Source organism: Tympanuchus pallidicinctus, unplaced genomic scaffold (assembly GCF_026119805.1).
Source record: "Tympanuchus pallidicinctus isolate F22 unplaced genomic scaffold, pur_lepc_1.0 scaffold5, whole genome shotgun sequence".
NCBI lineage: Eukaryota > Metazoa > Chordata > Aves > Galliformes > Phasianidae > Tympanuchus > Tympanuchus pallidicinctus.
The window spans coordinates 10,105,012-10,122,794 of record NW_026294769.1 but is presented as its reverse complement, the minus strand read 5'-3'; the positions used below and the strand labels follow the sequence as shown (position 1 = coordinate 10,122,794).

Genomic DNA, 17,783 nt, shown 5'->3' with positions numbered 1-17,783 from the left:
GATGTCAGGTCTGAGGACTTTGTAGACCTCAGTGCAGACATCAATACAGGATGGCTAAGCTGGTATGGTGACTGTTGCTCCATTGGCTCTGATATTACACTTTCAAAACTTGTCATATTGATTTGGCTACATAAATTACATACCTAGCTGCCATTATAATTTCTGGACAGTTCATGAATGCTATGTGCTACCTGCCAGCTTTGATATTGTAAGTAAAAAAGTCAGGGCCTATCTCTGGAAGTCTTTGAGAAGAGAGACAAAGATGTTGTAGGGAAAAAATCTCAAAGATCAGGAAGACATTTTGATGTGTTTATTATGCAAATTAATTAACCCCACTCTGGGATTTCAGTAATTCTTTGGATCTTGCAGAGTCTGGTGTTTGATACTTGCCACTTGCTTAAACAGTTCTGTAGCAAATTCAGGCTTCAAGCCATCTTTTGCTTGTTTGTGGTTTTGTTCAGGTTCTCATGGCTTTACAAGTATTAGAAAAAGTGCACAAGCATTGTTTGAGCATGAGAATTCTTGGACTGGATGGCTAGATGTGCCTAAGCGTTCAAAGATTTTAGATACTTACTTTCCCGAGTAAAATCCAGCCAATCTAATTCAATTTCGAGCTGATCTCATTTCTACATACATTAACAAAAGCTAATCCACTACTTCAGTTGACCAGAACCTTGTACTATAGCTGAGATTAGTATATTCAGATGTATACCGAAGTTTACATTTCAGCATGACTTTCTAATAATTTCATTTTATAAGTAACTCTAAAATCACAATGCGATTTACCAAAGACTTTCCCTGAAAATAATAAAATATTTCAAGGAGTCTTATTTGGAGGCAGAGGAAGAAAAGATGCATGTCTGGCATAGTAACTGTCAGAAAAAAATGGAAATTTTTACACTGGGATGAACACAGATTTAACTGGGAGACGTGAGAGGAGGTGGAGTAGTGAAAAAAAGGAGAGACATTTATGCGTATTGGGAATAAAAGAACATGTTGTATTGACCAGTTCTGCTATAAGAGATGAAGGATAATGAAAAAGTTAACATTACCTTAATGCTCCTGGCCTTTTTTAAAAATAAATCGCCATCTCATGTGATGTCTCAGTTTCTTCACACCTTTTCCCATTACAGAATTAAATAACAAATTAGCTGTCTTCTCAGGAAGAAATGTGCCAAAACACATACTAAATCACAGAACGAAACTATGAGACGCTAGTCTTCCTCTTCCTTTAATCTAGATATGTTTTTTTTATAATTTGAACTTGCTATTTTTGGCTACATGACATTGTTTTCTGGAACAGCTTGGATTTGTGCACGTTACAAGACGTCTTAAGCTAATTCTTTTTCTTTTTTACTTCCAGTTTTATTTTATCTCACAACTGCTCTAAACTGCAGCCATCTCAAGGTAGTATTTCCAGAATGCTTAAAATGAAGTAAAAAACAGGTACTAATTTAAGATCCTGCAGCTACCATATCCTTTCAGATTTCCATTTTAGTTTTCAGCTTTTCTCTTTTTCATTTCATAAGAATGTGCTAAAATCCAAAAACAAGGAAAAGAAAACTTGCTGTAGTAGAAAGGAGAACCAATTCTGTGCCTTCCATTCTCTTTGATTTCCTTCTGGTTGCTCACAACACTACTGCTTACGTTGCACTGCACACCTGTCTTTCTGCCCATTCTTATCCTCTTATGCTGTTCGTCCCAACAGCAAACAGCCTTTCTCTTCATAGGTCACCCTCCATAGATCAACACAGATCACACAGATCATCGTTTGGGCTAATTTGGGTTATCTTCCTTTCCTTCTGATGTAGTTTTGTCGTTTTACTATGCATGTGCTGATTTCCTTAGAAACAGAAATGGATGGGTATGGTCTACCACATGTTTACATTGACTTTTGAGAATTTTGGATTCAGTTCTCTCTCTCCAAAGTACAGACGCAAAAGCAATATGCTGCCTCTCCCTTGTTGGTTCTAGAGTGTTCCATGTAGTGTTGCAAATTGAGTCCACGCCTTGCACGCAGCATTCAGAAAGTTGCTGAATGTTGCTTCTGTGCTGTACATTTATTGACTGAAACATTTCAGTTGTTGCTTTTCACGCTGGTAATTTTAGAGCGCAGATGCCTAGCATGTTTACTCACATACCAGGGCTCACATTTAATGAGCAAAATGTCAAGTATATTGTTATCCACCATAAAAACTGTGAAAAATATACTTGCCATCTGCAGTATGCCTTCTGCTTCAGCCTAGAAGACTTTTACAAGCAACTACATGAAATTAACATTAAAGTCAATATTTATAAATGGAACCACCTCTAAGGGGCCGGATCTTCTCCCCTCCCACACCCCTGTTCCTACGGGAGTTAATAGGCTGGAGAGGAGGCTGGGTACAGGAAGCAGAGCTGTCTCTCTTGGCTCCTGCAGTCGGCCAGAAGAATCTCACAGTGCTGAGGAAGCAGCAGAAAAAGAAGGGTTGCACTAAATAGCACTGACAGCAGCTAGGGGCCAGATCCTGAGCTATGTCAGTTGGCATAACTTCATCAGCTTCACTGAGGTGACGCAGCAAACATAATGGCGGAGCTCTGCTGACTTACATAGCCCAATACTTGATATATGCCAGCTGAGGGCCAAGGCCTAAATAACAGTCGTGAAATAAGTGGTGGATAGAACATCTGAAACTAGGACTTGATAGACTGCCCTGAAATAATACTACAGCATTTTCCAAGAAAATGTTTCCTATCGCTCCAACAAATGTAATTTTTTCTGGGTCAAGAGCTGGCCATTTTCTCCAACTTTTTATGTTGGAGAAAACAGAGATCTCATCTTCTGCTAGAGCCCCTAGGTTCTCCTAGGGAATAGGAGAACCTATATTCTCCTAGGGAAGAATAATACAAATTAATAACTAATACTAGAACAGCCTTCCCCAAATAGTCTATGAGCCTTTATTTTTGCTCTTGCAAAGCCTTTCATCCTATTACTTTTAGTACACTGCAGAAATGAGATCTTAGCACATTTTGGGGGAAAAAAAAAAGCTGCTGTCCACTCATCCAGACATCTAGGAGTAGCTGAAATTCCAGCCAGACCATTATGGAGCAGAGCTGGTGAACTGAAGGCAGAATATAACTCCCCTGACCAGTGGAGCAAAGATAACTTGGCCATCTGTTCCAGCTGTTTTGGAAGCTGCCCTCAGCTCCACCAAGCTCATCTGAACCACCGTCCAACACAGACATGGAGGGAGCTGGTCACTCCCACAGCTGGAGGCTAATGAAACAGAGAAAGATGGCATCATCATATATTCAATTGCCTTGCCTTGTTCCTCACACACATAGAACAAGAGGATCAGAGGGAAAATTCCTGCAGTAATTAATTAGTAAACACAGCATAAATATTTATTGAGAAAACTCCAGGTCAAATGGATTTTAAAATTTTTATTTAGAGTTGTTTAGATGTAAACATATATTCTTAATTGGGCTTTGAAAAGGGCACTCACATGTTTCCTTTTGAGCATTTCTAATGTAATCATTGCTTGGGCAATTAGGCCACTTGCTAAGCCACAAATCTTATCTTTCACACTGGTGAGTCATAAATAAGGACTGAATCACAAATAGACCAGACAGACAAATGGTGGCAGAAAGGAAATAAGATTGGCTGTGACTGTATTTTGTCTGGAAATTAAAAGGTGGCTGTCGACTACCTGAGGAGTGCAATTCTAACCCAGCTCTCAAAATTGGAAGAATTGAGTGGAGAGATGATATTAAACTGCTTTATCGTTCAGCTTGATTAGCTCACAGAAGGGACTGTACACTAAGCAGGAGTCTTTCTTAAGACTGAACTGGATGATTGAAGTTCTTGAGTGCTCAGTGCTTCTGCCTGACACAACTGCCTGCAATTACAGGGTTAGTGGCCTGATTACCCAAATGGTCCCAACGTGTTCTGTTGTTATCTTTGGCCCTTAGGTCTCTCACAGACCAGGGGAAGTTTGTGCAAATACAGTTATGCCATTGTCACATAAGACTCTATTTACACAAAATCTAATGTTTGCACTGTGAGCTTGAAGTGGTACGGCTGCATTGCAAAACTCTCCTGTTAGAGAAAGCGAGAGCAGCTTCACTTGTTACAATTGCATTTGAGGTCAAGTGTATTCAATTATGGGGTGCTCCTAATAAGATGGAGATGGGCTAATAGCTCTACCAGCTAATGAAATGCTTCCACTGTCTGATCAGCGCAATGACTTTCTGGTGTGTGACTAGAGATCTTGGAAGGTATTGTTGTATAAGCAATAGGGGCTTAGCATGTTGGGCTAGGGTTTATTGTGTTCTGTTCTTTTCAAGGAGAAAGAGATACTTGGATTTTTGCTAGTTTTTGGGGATGATTTGCTTTCTTTCTGTGAGTAATTCTCTGAAGCCTGAAACAGCAAACAACATAGGCTAGAAGTCTGTCTGGGTAAGTGTATGCTCTCTATTAAATGAACAAAATCCTCTGTCTGCAGAAGCATAGGTTTAACTGCATTCTCCTGTTCTATACATTAGTTCCATTATACAGCAGTAACCACATCTGTAAGTGTGTTCTTTGCTTTGCTATGGCATCATCTAGTCATCGTCTGTATCATCTTGTGATGAGGACCATGTTTCCCAGGCAGTGCTCTATGAATCTGAATGAAGGGATCTTTTAGTTTCAGGTATCAGAGCTATCTGCCCGCTATGATCACAGTGTTCGGTATTAGGATTTTAGGATAAGTTACTGCTTGCTTTCTGCAAGCATGTAATTAGGTGGTGTTTTACTGTCTTGGAGGAATATTCTATTTCTTTCCATTTCTAAATGTTTGGTCAGTCCATATGTGGCAATAGAAAGGTGCTCTACTTTGTTACCTCACTGTATGGACTTGCACTTGAGCCTCACTGTGCCCAGCATTGCATCCTAGCGTATAATACAGCCTGCTTTCTGGCAAAGTAGCATGTCTGGACGTGAATGTTAGCCATTGAAATACATTCACATTAAGCCAAATTCTATGAAGTAAAGCACTTTTTTTTTTTTTTTTTTTTTTTAACATAATGTATATTTATTCTTTGCTTACTTACCTTTCTGAAATGATGGTAGGAAAAAAAGGAAATGCCTCTCCAGAAATGTGCATTTGTTTTTTTTTTTTTTCTTCCTAGGTGATTTGCCATTCATTTGTTTTTTTTGCTCACCTACCTAGTGAAGATTGTTATGCAAGAATTTCAATTTTGGCAGAGTCAACTTTCAAACATCTCTGAGAAATCATGCTACCAGAAGTGCAAAATAAAATATTTGTGAGCTGAATCCCTACTTCTAACCTAAGTGGCACTGCAAGCTTTGCAAGTCATGCAGTTTATTTTATATACATCAGGTGTACTGCATACCTGATGGTCCTGAAGACAGCACTTGGCTGATAAATGTTTTTACAGCTCTCCTGCTGGCATATACCAGCTCAAGATCTGCTGCTGCAGATATGCAATTTAATTTACAATGGAGTTGTCTGTTATGTGCCCAATGTTGTTCCTGCTTGAGGGTTTTGCTTTTGACTTCCCTACATATAGAATAAGGTCTCAGAAACGTGCAGGATTTTTTCCAGTCTCAAATTAACCTGCTTACCATCCTCCAACATTGGGGCTGAAATTCTTTGCATTTCAATATCATGACGCTATTGGTTGCGATACTGATGTAAAAAGGAGTAGGAAAATCTGCCTGCTTTTACTACAGAAAAAAATGTAGAATTGTTACTGAAGAGTTGGGCCTTTATTAGGAAAGCATACTGCACACATGCTTGTGCAGTTTCACCAGCTCAGCGTGTTCCCTGTATCCAGCTGTATTGCAGGATGTAATACATAGCTGGTATTCACCTTCAAGATGTCAGTTCCTGCTTTAAACAACTACTTCTCTCCTCTAAGAGGAGTGCTGTGAGGGCAAGCAGTCTCAGGAGCATACGGGCACACCTCACGGGGTGCCAACAGCACAGGGCAGTGGTGAGCAGTTTGGGGTCCTGCCTCTGCCGCGTACTGCCTTCTGTGAGTTATGTGAGTTTGGTAATGGCTTTCTTTCTAATTGTCGTCCATTAATTCTGTATGCTTGATCTTTACATGACAAACTTGTGATAGAATGCTGGGATTTTGGAGATGCTGAGAGATTTTTCTGCAAATAGAGAATGTGATCACTTTGTAAAGTGGGAGTGTGGGAATAATGTAAACTTCACTTCCATGTGCATCAGTCACTCCACAAGCTGAGGCAGAGAAATCCTCCTCAGTGTGCTATCAGGGTACAAGAAAGTCATTTGTAACTGTTTGTAAAAAGCAGCAGGTTTCTTAGATCAATGCCACTACTGAAGTACAAAGTAATAGTACTTCTAGAGGAGGAAGAGGATTGCCTTTTGAGTTACCATCTGCTCCTGGCCTGATTCCAATTGCTTCATGGTGAGTAATCTGAAGGCAATTTTTTAGAATCAATTTTGTATCACATTTTCACAATATGACATATGTAGCTCTAGGTCTTAAAGAGTGAGGAACACTCCACCACTAGCCTGCTCCCACTATAAAAGTAAATCCTCTAAATTAGAGGATAGTAATTAGTAAGATTCATTGATTTGCTCTAAATATCCTTGCAGTGTCCTCACTCCATTGTGGTTCACAGAATGAAGTCTTTTTTTTTTTTTTTTTTTTTTTTAATATGGTGTTTTCTAAATGATCTCATCCCTAAGGCATGGGTGAAATAAAGGTCAGTACAAATGCTTCCCAAACAATAACCAGTGTAAGAGGATCACCAAATCTTGAGGGGGGAGGAGGGAGAACCTACAAAGCGATCAATGTAAGACCAGAAATGTCATTTGTCATTGTGGAGCAGAGGCTGTTTGGAACAGAACTCACGCCTTTGTAGTGGGCAAGTGCTCACACAGAAGTCAAATTCCTGCTTCAAAGCAGCCCTTCTCAGTGAAGTCCTGATTCTGTTCAGGCCTGAATGCTAGCCATCCAGTGGCATATATGTGCACGTATGTCCATGAGAAAGTGTATCTTGAAAGATGCTTGGTCAAAGAGGAGGTCTGGTAGGTGAAACAGTCATGAAACACTTTTCCACAAGGGTTCAGTTCACTTTCCCTAATCTTTTCAAGGTCTGAATGGTTTATGGTATTAGGCAGAAGTGCATCTTTACGTGGCTAAATTTAGAAAAATAGATTACATACTTATGTTATGGGCTATGGCTAACAAGCTTGCCTGCTCCCAAACTTCCAGCTATAGATGTGAGAACTTCCTGAGAAGCACTGGGATCTCCTCTCAGGCACAGCAGTGGGTCTTGCAGAAGCTCTGGCAAGGCTCCCTCAGACATCTCACTGCCTGTCATCCTTCTTGGACCTAAATGCACTGCTGAAGAGGAACATCTGGGCTACTATGTTGTGCCATGGCTTTGTTTTTCTACTTCACAACTGATTAAAAAATCAGAAGAAAACAATTAGGAACAACTTGACCTCCATAAGTTTAATTGACCTTAATAAGATTAATTATATCCTTTGGTAGGCAGATTCTCAAAAATTTCTTTCCCAAGGATGTTACAAATCAAGCTAAGAATATATGCAGATTCTTGCATATTTCTGACAATCAGGGAAAGGACATCTTTTGACAAAGGACAACCTTTGTAATTTGAGAGGAGATCTGCATTATGTCAGGATAGCAGCTACAAGGCAGTCCTTTCTGTTTCAAGAGATCTATTAACAAAGGATGTATATGACAAGGAACAATTTGTCCTCCCAAGTTTTCTTCTATAATAAAGATATAGTAAATGCCTGCTTCTGGACAGACAATCTGAAGTGCAAGTCTCTCCTGTCCTGGAAGGCTGTGTTAAGTCTCAGGGTCGTTCATATTCATGCTCTCCCTTTGGCTGATTTTATATATATATTTTTATATTTTTTATTTAATATATATTTATATATGCATATTTAATACAAGAGGGGATCATTTGAGAATGACTTCTTACTCCTCTGATATAGTCCAATAAATAGGCAAGATTTGTAGAAGATAAGATGTTCAATTGCTGCAGGCACAACTTGCATTTTGATGTAAGTTCTCAGTACTTTGCGTAAGCATAGCAACCACTGCTTGCCATGGGTGGAGCAAGGGAATCTCCTGCTGCCAGGTGACTTGTGAGAAAGGTTTGGCTTAATTGGCTAAGGAGGGTTTGTGAGGGATTACAACTTTATGACAAGGGATTAATTTAGATGATAATTATACTGTGTCAGTTTTTTTGGTTCAGGAATTTTTTTTTTTTTTGTAATCTCTTGTGCCAGGAAAGCAAAATGTGACTTCCTTTGGAACTGCAGTCTAAATACAAGAAGTTACGAATTTGAAAGTTCAGTTAGGAAATTCCTCTTGACTTAAATATGTGTTGCAACCCTGAAATTATAGGTGTCCTTGAAAATTCAAGAGAGAAGAATACAAAGATTTCTATTCCGTAAGTAACTCCCAGTTTTCTATCAGATATGAGTAAGAGACATTATTTGTGTATGTTTCTAACGTGTACATTGAAGTACCTTCCAGTCCTTTACAAAAGGGGCGTACAGTGCTGTGTGCCAGGCAGCCTGGTAGATTGATCAGGGATGTGAGCAGACACAGACATTCCCTAGGGGAGCACCTTGTCTAGCTGATCCTGCTCTCCCCTTGTGGGTCAGCTTAAGAGAAGTATCTTGCAGACCCACCTGTCACAGCAAGATGAATCAATTTACTGCTCGTTCACAAAGCGCACAACAGTGGGCACTGTGCAAGGTTTGATGTTCCCACAGAGGGCAGTGACTTGAATTGACAGTCAGGTGTCTGAGTTTTGCTCATTTAGATCCACATGATGGAAATGCTTTCAAATCTGTGCATAGGCTCCCACTGGAGTGAGGGGTGAGATGGCAGCTGGCTGCTGCACAGCCTGGTGGTGCCTGCAGGAGCCAAGGAGAACCAGGCTGGGCCTCAGCTTTGCAGGCCATACACATCAGCAAAAGGCACCCAGCACTGTGGCGTGTGCAGTACAGACACTTCTCAATTCAGAGGGTGTTGCACTGTGCACACACAGCTTGGTGCACAAACTGAGGGAGGAGCTGGTGTGGGTCCAGTTAGGCTGGATTGCTGTCTCCCTTCTCCTAGCTTGGTAAAATCTACCTATTTGTAATCTCTTCCTGTTTACATTTCTGTAACGTTTCTGGTTCTCAGATGGCACTAGCTAGAAGACCCTGCTATGGGAATGGTGAAAATATGCTCCTAATAGCGTCAGCGTGCAGGACAAGTTATGGCGGTGAAGTTTTTATTTTTATTTTTTGACTTTATTCTTATTTCCCCTCCAGGAACCAAGAAGAGACTTGAGATGAAATCATGGTCATGCTAAGCTCACTGAGAGCTGTGCCACTGACTTCAGTGTGGCTGGATTTCATTCTGAGTCACAGCACTCGTTGTGTTCTCTCCTCCTCTGTGGCAAAACTGTGAATGAGCATGGCATGTTTTGAATTAATCCCAATTTCTCCTGTCAAAAATGAGAATATATAGTATAGCTTGAACTGAATCTCCTCCTTTCACAGTATAATTTTGAATTTTTCTTCCCATTTAGTGTTATCTGGCATCCTGGTTGAAAAATTATGCATCTGGAAAGCAGCTGACTTCGATTTGGAAAAAGAGAAATACTTTTAACATGTCATCTCACTTAACATCTTTGATGTCCAAACGTACTCAGCTTTCTAGATCAGAACTGAGAGAATACAGTAATATATAGTCATTAACATTGAATTAGGCAGTGTGTTAATTGTCAGCTAGCACTGGGAACAGATGTGTTTTTGCAGAATGTCGGGCTAAATGCATTGGTTTTTTTAATACAGCTTCTGTCTGGATCATCAATCTCTCTTAGAATTCCTTCTCCTTTCTACCACCTTGTGTAACTGCTCTATTTTGTACAGCCAAGAAAGAGCACATATCTTTCACTGGAGCTCACAACTCCATCTCAAATTACCAAATGTCCCTGACTATTCAGCCTTTTGAAAAAGCCGTAAATAGAGATATAACCCACCTAGCAACAAAAAGTAGATCTCCATAATGCAGCCTATGAACATGGTGAGTTTATTCAGTTATGTTTCTGCCGTAGCTCTTATTTTCCTGTTGTTAATACAGGAAAAGCCTTTTCTATTCTCAACTAGTGTTAAGAAATCCTGCTGATAACTGGGCAGGAAAAAATTATCTAAGCTTCTGAAATTAACATACTAGGTAGAGTATGTTGCTGGGCCAAATGAAAAGAGAATGGAATAAATGTGAAGTTTTGAAAAATGTCACTTTTTCTGTTGAGCACTGAAGTACCATCTATATCCTTAGCTCATACAGCTATACTTAGTGAATGTTTTTATAAATGTGTTTAGGAGCTTTCTTCCTGAGCATTTTCCTTTCCCCTTTCAGCTTTCAATGTCCTGCATGCAGCAGTAACACAAGTACAAAGAGAATGAAAGATGTAGACAGAAAGGAAGGAGAATGTGTTTTTTCCATATCTTAACATTAAAGAGGCTTTTATTTTTTTTCTGGAGGGCTTTTAAAAATATTTGAAGCATTTGCTTCATCTGTAGTAAAAGCAACAGACATATTAATTTTAAGTTGGTTTTGTTCCAGATTTAACCTTGTTGAAAATTCTGATGTGTTAGAAGATCTCCTGTCTATTTAAGGTGAAAATCCTCCTCTTTGACAAAAGAAACATATTACCATTTGAAAGGATGGTCAGCATTTTTGCTTACATACCTACCAGGTAATAATGACCACGTTGACCCTTCTTTTGATTGCTGAAGGCTTTTATGAATGCATTGATACTAGTTAAAGATGATGCTCAGTGCTGACTTTCATATAACGCTTTCATGAAAGTGCCTTTGAGAATGAAAGTGGTGGCCAGATTCTGATCTCTCTTCTTCAGATCTTACACTATTGGATTTTCATTTCCTAAATCAACGTGATGGAAAAGAAAATTATGCTCATTCTCAGATTATGCATGAAATCTGAGGCTATTTCTAAAGAAAACATCGTATCTGTTAGAGAATTTTAGTCATTCAATTTAATAAGTTAAAATGACCTCTTTCTCTAGTGGAGCTAGCTGAATTGCAAAGCTTAGTGTCCTTTGGATAAGTTCCAGGAAGAAAAGTCACCCTGCAGAGTTTAAGTCTCAGCACAAAGCAAACTAAGTCCACTGTACTTGAACTTTAACTGCATTTATCATTAGGTCTTGGGTCCTAAATATGTGTAGATAGAGAAAGCCAGTATTTGGCTTGTGTTTTGGATGTGTTTCCAAAGCCTTAACATATGAGAAACTTAATGTAAGTTTTACAAGTAAAAATGGCAAAGAGGACCTTTCCTATTCTTTCCTAACGTTTCAAGAGTAACAAGAAGTAGAACACATTGAGCTCAGCCTGTCCAAGCAGCCACGTGGCACCCAGGCCTTCTTCAGCCTCCGGAAGCCTTCAGCCCATCCCCTTCTGCCCTCGCTTCCTGAGTGGGGTAAGGGGTCTCCAGAATGTTGCATCTTTCATATAGCCTGCACAGCCAGACGTCTCTGCCCACCACCTTAACTACTGCACAGGAAAAGGCAGGAAGATGGGACTAACTCACCTGGCACTGATCTCCTCGCTCTGGTGACCTGTGGTAGAACTTGAGGGAACGTCAGAAAGCTGAAACAGGAGAGGGTCAGGTTGGGCGTTAGGAAACGGTTCTTCACCAGAAGCTAATCAGCTGCTGGATCAGGCTCCCCAAGGCAATGGCTATGGCAGCAAGCTGCTGGCATTTAAGAAGCATCTGGAAATGCTTTCAGTCATATGGTCTGATTTTTGGGTGGTGCAATGTGGAGGCAGGAGTTGGACTCAGTGATCCTTATGGGTCTCTTCCAACGCAGGGTATTCTATGATTCTACAAAAGTTCCCGTGCACAGAAGCCCAGAAGACACCACGGCATCTGCATTAACAGTTCTGCTTACTTTTTTGACTGCCCTGGAGTAGAAATAATGTTTGCACAGTCACAGAACATTATTGACATCATTATTTCTTGTAGAAAATCATGATTCTTAGAGAAAATGTTGTTTTTTCAGGTCCTTATTTTCACAGTATGGCATGCTATAGGATTTTTCAAAAAATTTTTAGTTAAGTGAAAAAAGACAACTGCCATGGGTATGTCCTTTTGTGGCCAGGGAAAGGATGTATTGCGACTTCGACATTTAACAGGTTTAACGGCGCTATTTTTGATAAACAATTTTATGGCAGCACAGTTTTGTCTTGAATGACACAGCTGTAGTCTAGGAAACTAAACATATCTTTCCTAGTGTTGTTGTTTGTCAGAGGAACATTTTCAATGCTCACGTATCTCTGTATTTTTAACCCACCACAAAATGAAAAATTTTGTATGATGATGGCTTTGCAGTCTCTTGGTTTGTGTGTATCAGAAAGAAATTAAAATACAGACACGTGCTTAATAATAACTCAATTGAACATAACGTTTTATCATTGTCAAAAGCATTGGTGGAGGAATCCATCAACTCTTCAGATTTCCATACAAGTCAATTTGCTGTCTTCAGAACGTAACGCTAATGGCACTCAGTGTACACACTGTAATCCTTTAAAATAATGTGCATGGCAAACGGATATGCTCTCATGCATTAATAATTTAAAAGTTAATTTTAGGTACTTACTCAATACGATTAATGATGGATCAGCAGTCTTCTCCAGAGGCACGCTTAAAGAAGAGCATGCTGGAAGGCTGCCAGGGACTGCCTGTGGGATGGTTCCAAAACACCTGAGCTCTACCCTTCTGGTCTTGCTCCAGCACTGGATGTAGTGTGTGCATGCCTAACAGCAGGCTATGGTGTTAAGGTTTCATATATGAAGTGCTTGTCAGGCCGCTGAGGTATCAGAATGCTGGGAAAGAAGAGGTATATTTTGAAGGACAGGAACTCCTGAGTGCAGCATTGAGGCGCCTGAATGGTTGACTGGCTGTTTGACTGATGTCTTTCCACGCATCTTTTTTGGAGGATTCTCCATATTGCCAAGCTGAAGGGTGATCCTCTGGGGTGGAAATACAGATGACAACAAAGCATATCAGTATCGTTATGTGGCTAAAGGATGTGCCAGGGCAAAGAGCGTTAAACAGTGTGCAACACAGGCGAGCACTGAAATCTTTGGCCTTGCCCATGGTAGGAGAGAAGCACAAATGAGTGATGGGGAAGCCCATGGCAAAAACCCTGGCCAAGTCCAACAGGTACTGCTTATACTTTGTATGTGATTAAATATAGTGTGGGCATGTATGACCACGATGCCAAGTATGCAGGTCCTGGTATCAGACAGGTTGGAGGTGACTCCATCTCCAGAGCATGAGCAATGTCTGGTGAAAAGTCAGGGCAGGCCGAGATGGCAGTGGGATGACAGAGGTGACCTGGGGCCAGGACATGGCAGTAGTACAGGACGGGATGGATGCCAACACTGTGTGGACATCTGGGAGGTGGCCAGAGGCAGAGAGCAGTGCCAGGAATGGCCAGAGATTGACTGGTATGATGCGTGTGAGGAAATGGAAAGGTATGGAGCTGTCAGCAAGAGAGCAAGCGATAGGAAGAGCTGAAAACGTGGAGATGGGGGGAGAGGGCTGATAGCAAAACCATTCTCTTTAAGTACAGTGAGGTACAGCTAAGGAGGAAGGCAGAACGAGAGCAAGGGAGGCGATGAATCTCGTTACATTTTCAAACACGCTGCCACCGGGATGCAACTGTGTGGCTTCGGGTAAGTGCACGGAGGTTTCTCCTGCTTCCCCTCGGTTCCTTCCATAGCGCTGGCCACTCTGTAGGAGGCAATACTCTGCTCAGGAAACACCTCGGGTTGCGCTGAGGTTAGCGATGCTCTGAGGGAAGCGCTCAGCTTTGCTCTCATAGGAGCTTTCTCTCTCTCGGTCCGGGATGGCTCGGAGCTCCGGCGGGGCTCGGCGGTGACACGCAGGGAGCGAGCACCGAGCGCATCCGGCAGCAGCAGCTCGCAGCGCGGCTGGCAGCGAGACGGTCGCGGCGCTGCGCGGCACGGAGAAGCGCTCCGGCAGCCCATCCCCGAACCGCCGGGACAGGTCGGAGGGGGAAAGCAAGGAAGGGCGCGCAGAGCGAGGTTCAAGAAAGAGTCTTCGAACAGCTCCGCACTCGCAGATACCCAGGGGCGTCCCTTCGGCTCCCGCAAAGCACGCTCCCGCTCTACCTGTGCGCGTGCTTTTGTTCGAGGCCATCCGGCCCCGACACCCCGCGCCGAAGGGCGCTGCGGCGGGGCGAGCGCCCGACCCCTGCCCTCGGCGACGGCACGGCGGCGGCGGGACGCGGGCCGGGGCTGCGGCTGCGTGCGGCGGGGGCGGGCGCGGGGCGGGGCGGGGCGGGGCGCCGGCGGGAGTCAGCTGGGCGCGGGGCGAGCGCGCGGCGGCGACGGGGCGCCGTTAGCAGCGGGAGCGGTGGCGGCAGCAGCGGCGCGGGCAGAAGTTTTCTCCGCAGAGCCCTCCCGCAGCCCGGGGCCGCCTTAGGTAGGCGCGGAGGTCCCCGTACGCGCCGGGTGTGTTTTTGTTTTTATGTTTTTAATTGTAATATTTTTTTTTGTCGCTTCCTAAGATTTTTTTTTTCTTTTTCTTTTTAATTTTTGTTATAAGTTTTGCTTTCCGAAACTCGTGCTCTGTGGGAGCCCCGCCGCCCCGAAGACCACCCTCCATCCTCACCGCGGCCGCGCGCGACCCCTTCCTCCGAGCCCCGGAACTCGGCGGGCCGCGGGCGGGCGGGTGCTGGCCGGCAGCCCTGCAGGTAAGGGCCGGGGGGAGCCGGGGGGTGGCGCCGGGGCCGCGGGGTGGCTTTGCCGGCTCCTCGGCGGCGGAGGCCGGGGAAGGAGGAGAAGGAGGAGGAGGAGGAGGGGAGCAGACTTCCTTTTCCTGGGGCCGCCTGCGCCCCTCGCCCGAACCCCGTGCCCGCGGGCAGCGACCCGAGCCGGCCTCGGCGTGGGAGAGTGCTGCGGACCTGTCCCGGTAACTCGTGGCCGCGCTGCCTGCTGCTGGCGCCCGGCGGCTGGGGGGGCCGTTGGAGCCTTCCGAGCACGCGGCTCTCCCCTCGTGTAACTGCGGGAACGCCGCTGTGGCATCTCTGTAAGCACAGTTTGCAGTTAATGGGTTTGGCAGGCGAACTCGTGCAGAATCCTCCTGCCCACTTGTGCTGCTGAAGTGCCAGCGCCCCCGCCCCCCTTTTTCCCTGCTCTCCTTTGAAGCCTCGCATAACTCCGTACTGCCAGCAGGACGGAAAGTGCTGATTCAGCAGCCCTGCTCCATCTGAAGTGGTGGTCTGCCACCACGTTCCTATGTGTCGAAGAGGGAATATGTGCTGCTGCTGTGTCAGAGTGGCACTGCTTGGGTTTTCTCGAACAGCCCCAAGAACGTGGCTTACTTTTCCGTAGGAAAGGAAAGAGTGAATAAAGGGAGGGAAGGGGGAGAACAACCAGCACTGAGGTGGCGGGATGTGGGGAGCCACTACTTTGGGATGGAGCATGATGCCCCATAAAGGTGCTGAGCAGTTCCTCGCTTTAACAAAGACGTGGTGGGGTGCCCAGCAGTGATGCCCTAATACTCCAGCTCGATCTATTCCTGCATCCGGAGGCTCATTGTACTTAGAGCACCAGAAAAGGTATGGAGAAGGGCAGTGAGGCTAATCCTGGGATTAAAAGGAGTGAGTTATGAGGGCAGGTTAAAAACAAACAAACAAACAAAAAACATATGGAGATTAGAAAACCTGCGTGGAAAAGGAAAATGGGCTGGAAACTTGATGTGATGGCTCTGGCTGTGCTTCCTGGCCATCCAGCCACTGGGAGGGAGTTGGGCTGACGGTGTGCTGCTCTCTCCAAAGAGCTCACCTAACGGCAAGGCATGAGAGCAGAGCTGAGCAAGGGCTGTGCTCCTCTGGCTGGCTTTGCATGGTTGTGTGCTGATACTGAGAGCTTGCTTTCTCTGAACCAGAACGCTTTAAAATTCTATGCAGAGCAAAGCAAACAATAAAGCCTGGAGAGTGGTGTTTGGTAGCCTTGTTCCAAGTGGTAAATGGACAGAGCAGTGGACCCTGGTGCTTCATACAGTGGTCGTTTTACCATGTTATACTCTGATTTATTTTCTTTGCTTGGACTTTATTTGTTCTTAAAGTAGGTTTTGTTTGCCCTGGCTACCTGTTAAAGATCTTGTGGTACTTCATGTCTTTCCTTGGTTTTATTAATCAAAATATCCCCTCCCTTACTGCTGTGTGAGTTGGCTTTTATCCTTAGATATGGCCGCACCTGGATTTCAGTAGTGTACTTCTATATGTTTTTATTGTATAGTCCAAAAGTGCTGCCTAAATGCAAATCTGTTCCGAAGTTCTGCTTAAGACTGTAGCATGTGCTTTGTGAATAAAACAAACACTTGCAACTCTCTATCTTGCAAGTACCTAATTGGCTCTGACTCTAGCAGGAACTGTCACAAAGGTTTTAGAGATCTTTGGTTGTGTTCTCAGCAGCACTCTGGGTATAAATGGGCTAAAAGTATCTGGATCTCTTTGGCAAAGGGATTCTTTTGACGTGGGGAGTTCCCAGCTGGCAGAGGAAAAGCATAGCTGGGTCATGTGCCATTTCTGCCAGCAGCAGGAGAGTATTGTACTGGGAGCTTGTTTTCTGACAGTATTGAACTATCAGATGTCCCTCTACATAGCAAGGAATGGGCAGCTTACCCCTGCACAGACAGCTATGGAATTGAATGGAATCCTGCACAGTGTGGCATGGGATGGGACAGTGCTGTCACATTTTTTTTCTCCCTGCTGTTGTATCCCCCTCTGTGCCATGGGCATAAAGGTTTACAGTGATGTGTGAAATGAGGACAGGTTTGTAGGCAGAATTCTTTCTTACACCAAAGAGCTCTCTTGTGGGAGGTGGAGTGTGGGGGAAATACGCTCAAGGACTTTATTTTGCAGAGGCAGAGTAGTGTTGGAAGCTTGGGAGGTGGGAGATGGATGGGTGCCTCTTTGATAACCAGGGAGGTGTGTTTTTAGGATGCACTGAAGTATTTGGTCAGGTTCAAATTTCAGTGGTTACAGCAAACAACTTGGGGAAAAAACCTTGTTAATTTCTGCATGGCATACCATAGAAGCCTAAGATTTGTTTGGGGTTGATTTCGAGCAAAAACTATTGGGGATGGTAGTTTTGCTGTATTCGTGGATCTTCTTATTCTAAATCTCTTTGAACTTTGTTAGTGGGCAACAGAAGTGCTTTTCTTCATTTTAAGCCTAAAATTTTGTGAGAGCTAGGACTGAGGAAGCCCACTTGTCTTTGGGTTTGTCTCGTGATTCTTTTCCTTTGTCAAATACATCATGAGCTCTGACAAAACTGTTATTGTCAGCAGTGTTTGTAAAGGGTTCTTATATATTGAATGTACTTGTGCAGGGTCCAAGGGCCATGTTCCTTGCATAGGTCCACCAAGCCTGCTTTTTTCTCAAATGGGAAAGGTAACTCCTGAGACCTCTGCTTCTATCCAGCTTGCATGAAATTTGCCAAATGGCTTGTTTACAGGGTGATTGCATAAGCCTCCTTCTGTAGGAAAACAGGCTAAGAAGTAAGGATTGTTTTTCTTGGAACTGAGATCTGCTCCTGGACACGTCCAAAATACTGCAGTTGCCACTCTTTACCTAAGGAAATCTAGGAATGGAGATCTTTTAACTGAAAGGTGAAACTGAGATCTCTTTAGGAACTATGAGGTTGACAAGCAGTCCTTCTATGAGCATT

The 17,783-nt window shown here is 43.6% G+C and overlaps 1 protein-coding gene across 3 annotated transcripts in view; it reads left to right on the top strand.

Moving 5' to 3' along the window:
- Positions 1-14,401: 14,401 nt before the first annotated feature.
- Positions 14,402-17,783, top strand: part of GRB10 (growth factor receptor bound protein 10) — a 138,901-nt gene continuing 135,519 nt past the window's right edge. Inside the window, exons 1-2 of one of the 3 annotated variants that reach the window (XM_052703513.1) lie at positions 14,402-14,529; positions 14,653-14,800. The gene's annotated coding sequence lies outside the window, so the exon portion shown is untranslated. Of the gene's footprint in view, positions 14,801-17,783 lie in introns of all 3 variants that reach the window. The other 2 variants (XM_052703514.1, XM_052703515.1) reach the window with 2 other exon arrangements.